Source organism: Trichechus manatus, unplaced genomic scaffold (assembly GCF_000243295.1).
Source record: "Trichechus manatus latirostris isolate Lorelei unplaced genomic scaffold, TriManLat1.0 scaffold00214, whole genome shotgun sequence".
Lineage (NCBI taxonomy): Eukaryota > Metazoa > Chordata > Mammalia > Sirenia > Trichechidae > Trichechus > Trichechus manatus.
The window spans coordinates 2,116,323-2,117,521 of record NW_004444150.1 but is presented as its reverse complement, the minus strand read 5'-3'; positions in this window follow the sequence as shown (position 1 = coordinate 2,117,521).

Below are 1,199 nucleotides of genomic sequence, written 5' to 3'. Positions count from 1 at the left end.
TATGCAGTTCATACATTTAAATTGTGCAATTGAGTGGTTCTCAGCACAGTCACAGTGTAGAACGTTTTCATCCCTCACACACACACACAGATCTCATTCACGGTCCTTGCCCACTCCTCTCTCCTGCCTCCCTCCCCAAGTCCAGGCGGCTGCTGATCTACTGTCTGTCTGTTTCCATTTGCCTATTCCAGACATTTCATAGAATGGAATCCTACAACATGTGACCTTTTGTGTCTGCCTTCTTTCACTCAGCAGAATATTTTCAAGGTTTGTCCAATTTTTAGCACTTATCAGTACTTCAATCCTTTTTGTGGCTGAGTAATATTCATTGTAAGGATAGACCACATTTTATTCATCCATTCACCCGTTGATGGATGTGTGGGTTGTTTCCACTTTATGACTGTTATGAATAATGCTGCTATAAATATTTGGGTGCAAGTTTTTATGTGGTCATATGTTTTCATTTCTCTTGGGTATGTACCGAATGCTCCTTAGAAGCAAGGATGGCTAGACTTCGTCTCGTATACTTTGGACATGTTATCAGGAAGGACCAGTCCCTGCAGAAAGATATTATGCTTGGTAAAGTAGAGGGTCAGCGAAAAAGAGGAAGACCTTCAATGAGATGGATTGACGCCGTGGCTGCAACAATGCGCTCAAACATAGCAGCGATTGTAAGGATGGCACAGAACCTGGCGGTGTTTTGTGTTTTGTTCTGCTGTACATAGGATCACCATGAGTAGGAACTGGCTTGATGGCACTCAACCACAACAGCATGGTTACTCTGTGTTTAATTGTTTGAGGAACTGCCATACTGTTGAAGTGATTGCACCATTTTACATTCTCATTAATAGTGTATAAGGGTTCTGATTGCTTCCCCTCTTTGCCAACACATATTCTTGTCTATCTTTTTTATTATAGCCATCCTAGTCGACATGAAAAAGTATCTTATTGTGATTTTGATTTTCATTTCCCTGATGGCTAATGATGCTGAGTATCTTTTCATGTGCTTATTGGCCATTTGTATATCTTGTACAGAGAAACGTCTCTTCAAATACTTTGCCATTTAAAAATTGCATTATTTGTTTTTTGTTATTGAGTAGTAAAAGTTCTTTATACATTTTGGATACAAGTACCTTATCAGATACACAATTTGCAATTATTTTCTCCCATTCTGTGGGTTGACATTTTTTTTTTTTTTT